The 9,853-nt window shown below is 42.4% G+C and overlaps 1 non-coding gene across 1 annotated transcript; it reads left to right on the forward strand.

Moving 5' to 3' along the window:
- Positions 1-416: 416 nt before the first annotated feature.
- Positions 417-487, forward strand: TRNAG-UCC (transfer RNA glycine (anticodon UCC)). Its single transcript has one exon. It is a non-coding gene; the product is annotated as a tRNA-Gly (tRNA).
- The last annotated feature ends 9,366 nt before the right edge of the window (positions 488-9,853 follow it).

Consider the following 9,853-nt stretch of genomic DNA (forward strand, 5'->3'; position numbering starts at 1 on the left):
AAAGCAACAATATCATGGATTTTTCCCTTCCTGTTGCATCTAAGGGGTCTGTTAAGCTTTTTAAAAGTATTAACTCTGACCTGATATCTAAAGTAAGAGGTGTAAATTTAGGCTTTTTAGATGGAACCATTAACCCCACACCTGCAACTAAGGGAAGATGTAAAGATTCAAAACAAAATCTCATTGAGGAATTAATTCACATTCTTGGATATAATTTCTTTATATTGTTGTATAAGAAATCTCAAACAAGCATCTGTTTCTGAATTTGGGTAATCTTGTTTTTAAAAACAAACAAACTCAAACAAAATGACCAAACTCGCTAGTCCAGGCCACTATTGGCACCTCACCCCTTTTTCCTCTGGAGCAGTGATTGAGGCTACTGCGTGAATTTTGCTATATTTTCTATTGAACAGGAGGCAGTGGTAGTTCAGTGGTAGAATTCTCGCCTTCCATGTGGGAGACCCAGGTTCAATTCCTGGCCAATGCACCTCATGGGCAGCCACCACCTGTCTATCAGTGAAGGCTTGTGTGTTGCTATGATGCTAAACAGGTTTCAGAGGGGCTTCCAGACTAAGATGGACTAGGAAGAAAGGCCTGGCAATCTAGTTCTGAAAATCAGCCAGTAAAAACCCTATGAATCACAATGGTCCGATCCATAACTGTTGCCGGATTAGGGTCTGTGCCCTGGAGCAGTTGAGCCAATGAAATGTACTCCAAGTCAGAAAGAGTGAGAAGGTTTATTTTGGAGAGGTACACCACTGGACACCTGACAGCAATGCAGAATGTCTCTATGGAGTCCCAAAAAACAAGTTTACATTAGAGCTTACATAGAATTTGTACGAGGGTTAGAAGTATCTTTGTAACCCGCAGATGGCAATGGCCAGAGGAGTTATTCATTACAAGGTAAGTGACAAGAGACTCTTTATCAGACTAAGGGATGAATGCCGGACATCTCCTTATCAGGCTAAAGATATACAAGTCAGACATCTGAGCTCTAATCTCCATGCTGGAGGTGGGGCAGGGTCATAAGTCACAGGTGGCCTGACAGAACAAAACAGTTTTTAGCCTCAGATCAAAACAAAAAACATGGTTATTTGCATCAGATCAAAACAAACTCATTAACAGGGGTATGTGGAAAGGAGAAGGTTGGCAGAGGAAGGGGGAAGACTTATAGGTTCATCATGGCATTAGTTATGTCAAGCGCTTAGTGGCCCATTTTGAAAAGGAAAAAACATGCTGGGGAGTATTAGGGTCACAATAACCGATCATGGAAATGACACAAGACCAGGCAGCATTTTGTTCTGTTGCGCCTGGGGTCGCCATGAGTGTGGGGGGTGTGTGTGCAAGGGGTGAGGGGCGACTCGATGACAGCTAACAACACCAACAAATCTAAAAAATAAAGCCAAGGCTGGTGATGCTGAGAAAGCACCAAAAAAAAAAAAAAAAAAATTGAAGTGACAGTACACTTCTGCAAAGTTACATGCAAAAGCAAATAAGTGACCTACTATTTGGTAAAACCCAGGGCAATTTTATATTTGGAAAAACTGTCCTCAGAAGTGCCCTGGAGACCTTGGCATGTGTAAAGGAAATTGTGCAGGGCTCTGTTCACATTGGCATGCAGGTATGCTGGTGTGGGTTAGCAGACATTCTTTTCTGACTCATTACCCACTTTCTTGCTGCCCCCCCTTACAGTTCGAGGCACTTTTTCCAGCTAACCCGTTGCCGTTGAGTCGATTTCCAGCTATCCCTGGGTTAAGACAGAGATTGATGGCATCTAGACACTCTCCAGAGAGAAGCTGTGTCCCTTTGCACTTTCCTTTTGTGACTTGGTGTTAAGACTTGTGCCAAGCTCTGTTAAATGGGCATGGCACAGCTGCCTCTGAGCTGAGAGCTTAACTGGATGTACCAGCTCTTACCTGTTGACTCTTCTGTCAGTCAACACATGCTTATCAACCAGACAGAAAGGCAGTCAGTGAGAAGGCATTGATGTTGTGCAGAGCTCTAAGATACTTGCACCACTAGAATAAGGAAATAGACTTCTAGCACAGCCTTGAGATGCAGGGGCCATGGCCGAGGAAGCCGACTTCCCCCATCTGAGTAGAGGACTCAGAAGTCCAGGGGAGGAGGAAGTGGGAATGGGAGCCAAGGGTGAGAAGCAGCTCCAGAAAGGGCCTGAGAAAAAGTGTCCTTGATCAAGAGTTACCCATGAGCCACACATGCCCCTACAGCACCAAAGCTGCATGTTGGAGGTGGGGTAAAGAAAGGGTCAACTTTTAGAATCTTAGGTCCTGAAAAGAGGCTGAGGGAGAGGAGAAGATGGAGAAAGGGGTAATGTGATATGAACCTGACCCTGTGCCCTGAATTCCTGAGAGTTTCTTGTTGGCTCCTATGTCCTGTTGTTCTGTACCCTCTGCAAAAAAAAAAAAAAGTGAAATCTGTTGCCATGTGGGTACAGAAGCAATCACCACCATTAGCAGTACTGTGGTTGACTTTGACTCTCATGAAGAGTTACTGGATTTTTTTTTTCCTGTTTCGATTAAATACATGGCTTAGCATTGTTCTGGAAGAGCATCGATTTGAGATCTCCATAGAGGCTTCCCTAGCATGTTGCTTACTCTGAGAGATAACACGCAAGACTCTCATGGCCATGTGTCCAAGGTGTGCTGGCCTGAGGGCCACTGCTTTGTACCTTCACAGCGTTGCCTTACTGAGTCCCAACAGTCCAGAAAATTGCCTGTATTCAAACACTCCCATTATTCTGGAAAATTAATTTTTTCTTTCCTTCACATGGGCCTGCTTAGACAGAGTGACCATAGAGCACTGACTATAAAGTCACGGTCAATCAAAGAAAATCACTTCTCTCTTCCAAGTCTTTGGGGCTAATAACAAAGGCCCAGGGACTCCAGAGCCATCAGAGGGAGGTGTTAGGCTAGTCTTTGCTCAGTGAAACCATGGAGAGAAAAGCAGAGGGAGGAATTATTAGGGGAACCATACTTACTGTTTAAATTTTTTGTTATTTAATTCTATGAATCAAAAAAGTGAAGTTCACACTGGTTCTGTGCAGCCTGCCTGTGATGATGTTGTTAGGTGCGTTCAAGTCCGTTCTGATTCATAGCAAGCCTATGTACAACAGAACGAAATAGTGCCCGGTCCTGTGCCAGCCTGTGGTAAACCACAGCATTGCTGTCAACAGCTTTGTTTCTCTCTTTATGACCAGCAGTCACTCAGTAAGGTGCATATTTTGAGTTTTGCAATACCTGTTACATGGGTGGTAAAGAGGAGTTTTTCACAGGTTAAAGGAAAATGAGGAAAGCAGCAAAACTTTGTATCTGGAATATTTCTGAGGGGCACATATTTATCAGTGTCTTTTTTTTTAGTTATTCCAAGGCTAATTTAATTTTCTACGGTTTTTCTTAAGAAAACACTTGTGAAAATATGCAGTTATGATCATATACTACTTCCTGTGAATTATCTGTGATGCCTGCATTGATTTACCCCTGAATATTTATGTAGTCTGAAAAGTAGCAGAGAGAGAAAAACTTTGCTTTTCCTCGGTGAAGACTTTCCATCAAATTCCACCTCTGCTATTTTGTGTTGGGAAACTAGTAGCACTCACAATTTAGCCTCCTGAATTTAATTTATATTGGTGCCTTTTTTTTTTAATCCTTGGAGAAGCAAAATAGGAAGCCCTAAATGCCTATTTTTCTCCTTTTTTGGCATATGTGGGTATCTGAGGTTCAGTGCACATACATCAGTACCAAAACACTGCCTTTTATATGTTTTTGAGAGACAGAGATGAGTTTGTAATGTTTTACAGGTCTGATTCAGAGCTCTATGTAGTTTTTCATTTTGGTAGTCAACTTGTTATATCTGTGATGGAAACAGCCACTGTGCATGTATAAGTAAATTCAGAACCAGAAACAAACAACAAATAAAATTTCCAATAATTTAGGAGAACCCACCAGATTCTGGCCAGCTGCCTTTTATGTCTCCATCTCTACACCTCCTGGTCTCTAGTGATGGAAGCCCTGAGCCTCTGATTTTATCACCAAGCCATTTTCCTTTGTGGGTGCCTTAGATCTGAAGATAGAGAATCATGAGATCAGATAAAGCCACGTGATGGGTTGAGACTTTGCTGGAATGACGCGCGGGGTGAAGATTTATTCTGTTGAAGCATTTCCTGTGTGCCCTTTGAAACCTCTGAACTCAGCGCTTCAAAGTGAGAGCTCACTCCGTCTTTCAGCTGAACAAATACATTTGCTGCTTGTCATCTTTTTTTTTCCACCCCACCCTAATTGACTTAGCTGACATTGATTTATCAAAGCCAAAGCACTGCCCTGATTGAATCATAAGTTACATTTTTACTTGACATTATTGGGGGCTTTGAAAGGAAAGCATAAAAATAATGGAGTTTTTGTGTACGTGTCTACATACATGCACATATGAGTGTCTTTCTGTTTGCTTCATTCATCATGCTCTCTTTCTATACTTCCACTATTTCTCCCTCCCACACAGACACCCCCTCTACAGTAGTTTATTAGAGAGTTATGTTTTCACATAAGCCAATGGGTAATTTTTGAATTCGAACCCTGTTAACAGTAGAATTGCCCCATAAACCCTATGGGGCAGTTCTATTCTGTCCTATAGGGTCCCTATGAGTTGGAATCGACTCAACGTCAATGTTTTTTTTTTTTTTTGGTTTAATATCAGTTACAAATGCTCATTTTTCAGAAGTTCCTCTTTCTAGAATTTTGTTTTCAGATTAGAAAAATTATTTCACTTTAGAGGGCCAGTGTGGCAAAAGGAAACTGAAGCTGGTCTCTGTGTGCTGTCTGTGCTAATTTGTTGTACAACCAAATATGGATATTGGTCAATAAATGCCGTTCTTTGATCTGTTGGTACAAAGGATTCGTTGTAAATACATGACTGGATAAGAGGGTTATAACTGCATAACTGCCTCTTGCAAACAGTGCCCAAAACGCTTTAGCACATGCAAAAAATGATACACCTGGCTACAGCCTGCCTGGGTTTTAGTTTGCTGGTTTGTTTATTTTTTAAATAGATACTCACAGTATATTTTCATTTTGTATCTCCCCATAAAAGGATAGCACTCAAGCAGAGAAATAGCCTTAAAATAACAATAATAGCAACAAAAACTTAGCAAAAAGAGGTTGTTAAAATCATAAACCTGTTTCCATCGAGTTGATTCCGACTCATAGCAACCCTATAGAACAGAGTAGAACTGCCCCATAGGGTTTCCAAGGAGCAGCTGGTGGATTCGAACTGCCGCTTTTTTGGTAAGCAGCCAAACACCTAACTACTGTGCCAAGAGGGCTCCTTGTTAAAATCATACAAGGTCAATATTCCCATAGGTAACTGTTTTGACTTAGCTCTTATTATTATGTGTCTTTTTTTAGCACTGGCCAAGGCATTGTAAAGATTACAATAAGACATGATTAGAGACTCCAAGATGTTTACACTCCTGTTATGGGATGAAGTTATCAGAGAATCACACTCACTAAAATGGACGTGGAGTCCCTGGGTTGTACAAATGGTTAACATGTTTGGCTGCTAGCAGAAAAGGTTGGCGTCCACCCAAAGGCACCTTGGGAGAAAGGCCTGGCTACATTCAAAGAATCAGTGATTGAAAACCCTATAGAGCACAGTTCTACTCTGCTACATATCGGGTCACAATGAGTCGGAGTTGACTCCATAGCAACTGTTTTTTTGTTTGTTTTATTTTTCAGATGGCTATAAAGACATCTATGCTATCTACCTTACTCAATGATTGTATATAAGGCATTTTTCCTCTTACAAACATTTAGTTCATTTAATTAAGCACCAAAGCAGGACAACCAAATAAAAAGGTCACTGTTCAAAGTCACAGGAACCATCTAGGTGTGACAAACAACCCATGGTGGCAGAGGATTTGAAGCCAATCTCTGCTGACTGCCGATGTGGGGCTGGTGTGTACCATAGCAGTCTCTGTGAGAGAACAGGTTAAAGGTTCTGGAGAGAAAGTGACATGCCCTCGACTATGTATTTTAGGTTTCCACAGTCAGCATCTAAGCTTTCCTTCTCTTATCTGTCTTATGAGACTGAAGAGCAAACTGGGACCCAAAAGATACACTTTCCCTCTCAAATTGCTTGGTTATCCAGGCAAATAAAAGCAAAACATTGTCCTTTTTCCCTCTCTTCCATCCTTCTTTCCTTCCTTCCTCCCTGCCTTCATTTTTTTTTTGAAGAAGTCTGTGTGTGTGTGTGTGTGTGGCAAGAGGCTGTTGCAAACTTGTGGATCACAGAATGTCTAACACAAAGTTGGTGTGTGTCGCATGGATAAAGAGCCTACCTCATAGATCGTATGTAGCTGACACCCCAGCAGAATTTACACTGCTTGCTGTTGTAGTCAGCCTTCAACACAGGCCATTCACTGATGTCAAGTTGATCATCTAACAAATGATGATGTACATGAAAGCATTTGTAATCTGTAAAGCCTAAGGCAATATGAATGATATGATATCAGTTTTTGCATTATTAAAAAAACTTTTCGAAAATGACTTCCCTGCTGTTTCCTGTAAACACAGCATCACCCACCCCTAGTCGTTGGGGGAAAAGCATGGAGGAAGGGAACTGACATTTCTCGGTTCAAACTGCAAATCAAAATGGGCCCAGCTCTCCTCCAGTCTGAGTCAGAAACCCTAATTTGTTTTCACTTATTTTATTGTTTGCCTTGACCTATGTTGCAACTAGCATCTATGTGTGTGCAACACACTCAGCAAAGCACATTGGACTACATCATTGCTATAGTGACAACCTTGAATCTACTTTCATTTGTGAAAGAGCACATCATTCAGAAGTGTCCGTACTTTTTTTTACTAACAAATAACTTATGACTCATCTCATAAACCTCAACAATACTTTTGTGGGTGACTAAATGTTCCCCGCGTCAGTCTGGTGCTCTGGCAATAGAATTGTCTGCTTTCCTTTGTACCAACTCCAGTTCCGAGAGGCTTCCAGATGGTTTCAGTTCAATAGATTTCTATTCAATCCCACAGACATTGGTCACCTACTATGCTCAAGCACTCAGATGGGCTCAGGGGATACAGACTAAAGCAGACTTGGTTTGCACATTTCTGATGCTTACAATCTAGTGACAAGTTGCTTCCATAATGCTCTCCCCAGCTCTGTCTCTCATTCTTCCATTGGTCTCTTCTAGTCCCAGGTGTTTCCTCTACCACATCATTGAGGTCCCAGCAAGGCTTTTAGGAGACCTTTCAAAGGTGTCTGAGGCTTCTTTTGGATTTACATTTTCCAAGGTACATTGCACTTGCGAAATGAATTCCTTTGTGTGGTCTTTTGCCTTGGTTCTTTGGAAAAACAGCTTGAAAGATTTCTCCCCTAAGCCCTGAGGAGTTACCTTTGCCCTAGTTTTTCACCCTAGAGGGTTTGTTACTTTTGTCCAGGTTGACTGACATTTCCTGGGTAATCCGTGAACAACTTGATTGTTTGATACTTTTTGTCTGGCCCTGGACTGCAGCCTGCCCTGTAATTGGTCTATTTTTGCACCTTACAGGGATTGGTCAATATAATTATGCAAATGAAGTGACTATAGCCTACTGTCCTAGTTATCTAGTACTGCTATAACAGAATTACCACAAGTGGATGGCTTTAACAAAGAGAAATTTATTCTCTCACAGTCTAGAAGGCCAGAAGTCCGAATTCAGGGTATCAGCTCCAAGGGAAGCCTTTCTCTCTCTGTTAGCTCTGGGGGAAGGTCCTTGTTATCAATCTTCCCCTGGTCTAGGAGCTTCTTAGCGCAGGGACCCCAGGTCCAAAAGACCCTAGTTCCCCTCCTGGTTCTTCATTCTTGGTGGCATGAGGTTCCTCTCCTCTCTGCTTGATTCTCTCCTTTATATCTCAAAAGAGATTGACTCAACATACAACCTAATCCTGTAGATTGAGTTCTGCCTTATTAACATAACTTCCTCTAATCCTGCCTCGTTAACATCATAGAGGTAGGATTTATAATGCATAGGAAAATCACATCAGATCACAAAATGGTGGACAACCACATAATACTGGGAATCATGGCCTAACCAAGTTGATACACATTTTGATGGGACACAATTCAATCCATACCACCTAACAAATGAAGTTACTCTGGCCTACTGGGAGGGGATTGGTCAGTTTGTGGCCCTGGTGGGAGGGCCATGCATAGAAATTGACTAGAAGTTTGCTTATACATGCAGCCAACCCCATAGAAGTTTGCAGACAGAAAGAGAAGGAAGAAAGAAACAGAAAAGAGAAAAGACAAGAGAGGCAAGAGAGAAGAAGCAGAGAAAGAGGAGGCAAGGAACCTCCTACAGGAGCTGTAACATGGGTCAAGGGCTTCAACACTGAAGACAGCAAGAAGCCTGGAAGGGACCCTGTGGCAGAGTTGGTGGTGATGGCTCAAACCTGATGGTAGGAATGCAGCTAAGAGAGCTGAACAAAACTGCTACACTGGCTATGAGCTGGGTCAGTTAGCAGGGGAGAGGCCAATGGCAGAGAGACCAACAGCAGTGAGGCCGAAGGCAGAGAGGCCTGTCCTGAAGGGGCTGAGGGAGCCTATCCTCAGGAGACTGAGAGGAGGCCTGCATGACTGAGAAGGGGCATGCATGGCAGAGAGAAGGGCCTGCTTGCTTGTACTGCCGAGAAGAGCTGAGAGAGCTGTTCAGCACTGAAGAAGGGAGGGATACGCTCTCCTCTTTGGGGAAGCTTTCCAGACTTTGCCTACATGCTTCCCGATCCTGATCCTGAGTTGCAGCCTCTTGATCCTGATCCTGGATTGTACCCTATACTTTCTTAATAAGCCACTTAACTGTAAGTGTGGTTTGTGAGTTATGTGTGGCCATTGCAATGGATTATGGAACCCAGAAGAGAAGTAGAGGGTGCCATGGGAGGGGCGGCTAGTGTCAGAATTGGTATGTCTGACCTCCACCTCATAGGAATCAGCTTTGGGCTGATCTTGATTCTCATCACTCCTCCTGAAGTTAGGCGAGGTCTGACACTACTACTACTGTTTCGCAGTACTTCATTTCTTAGTCTGCATGCCAGGTGTTATGTGCTTTAGCCCTTTTAATTCTCACAACCCTATGAAGTAGGTACACATGAAGAAATCAAGGCTAAAAAAGCCAAGTAGCTTGTCCAAGGTCACATAAGTAGTAGCAGAAGCACCCGAGCCTGAACTAGGCAGTCTGACTACAGAATCTTTGTACTATTCTAAGCATTAAGTAAAACGTGGCACTCACAATCTATAATCATCAACAAGTGTGTGTCATTTAAGTAAGTATGTAATTTTGACCATAATTATTTGAGGACCCTATGGTTCTTCCTTTTCCATATATCCATGATTCATTACACTGGGTCTTACAAATATTTTATGACAGCTACTAGGTGCACTGAAATATTAATCCGTTTATGACAAGGGCTGAAAAAACACAAATAAGTTTTAAAGGACCCAGTGTTGTACCAAAAGGATGCAGTTTTGACCAGCAGCCACATTTCCTATGAGGTCGGTCACCCAGTTGATGACATAGGGCTCCATGCCAGAGCTCACACAGTGGATTAGACCATGGGGCAAAGTCCAGGAATCAGAGCAAAAGCTTTTGTGGAGAAACAGCCTTTTCTATTTACCTGAAGAGGCTTTTTTGTTTTGTTCCATTTCTGTTGGGAAAATGACCCAACAGCTGCCTTATATACCAAGTAACCCAGTGTCAGTGAGAGGGGTGGTTCAAGAATAGAGACCCCAGTATTAGCTGTGTGGTTAATCTGTAGTACCAATCGCCTTATGACCCTTTATGAAGCTTGAATC

Source organism: Elephas maximus, chromosome X, assembly GCF_024166365.1.
Source record: "Elephas maximus indicus isolate mEleMax1 chromosome X, mEleMax1 primary haplotype, whole genome shotgun sequence".
In the NCBI taxonomy this organism is placed as follows: Eukaryota; Metazoa; Chordata; class Mammalia; order Proboscidea; family Elephantidae; genus Elephas; species Elephas maximus.